The following is a 274-nucleotide window of genomic DNA, read 5'->3' as shown; positions in this document are numbered from 1 at the left end:
TCCTAGTTTATTTAAAGATGTAATAATTATATAAACTGTAGACTAAGAGTAATTTTCTTTTTGTTTATACACATATTGATGGTTAAGGATAAATATAACTAAATGAGTTTATTATTCAATGGTTAATAAGTGAATAATACTAATAAAAAATAGAATTTACAACGTATCTTACTAGTAGCTTAACTTGACTTAAGTTATGTACATTTAACTTATGTACTTAATAACCTGATAAAGCCTTAAGCTATCCTTAATAAAACTTAGCCAAAATCACAAT

General features: G+C 23.0%; 1 protein-coding gene across 3 annotated transcripts in view; it reads right to left on the bottom strand.

Annotated features, from left to right (window-relative positions):
* The window catches only part of LOC108571417 (heterogeneous nuclear ribonucleoprotein 27C), a 33313-nt gene that overhangs the window by 30746 nt on the left and 2293 nt on the right, over positions 1-274 (bottom strand). The gene's annotated exons all lie outside the window — the stretch shown is intronic.

This window comes from Habropoda laboriosa, unplaced genomic scaffold, assembly GCF_001263275.1.
Source record: "Habropoda laboriosa isolate 0110345459 unplaced genomic scaffold, ASM126327v1 scaffold57, whole genome shotgun sequence".
Classification (NCBI taxonomy): Eukaryota; Metazoa; Arthropoda; class Insecta; order Hymenoptera; family Apidae; genus Habropoda; species Habropoda laboriosa.
Note: the sequence above shows the minus strand (reverse complement) of the source record. Positions and strands in the feature narration are given on the sequence as shown.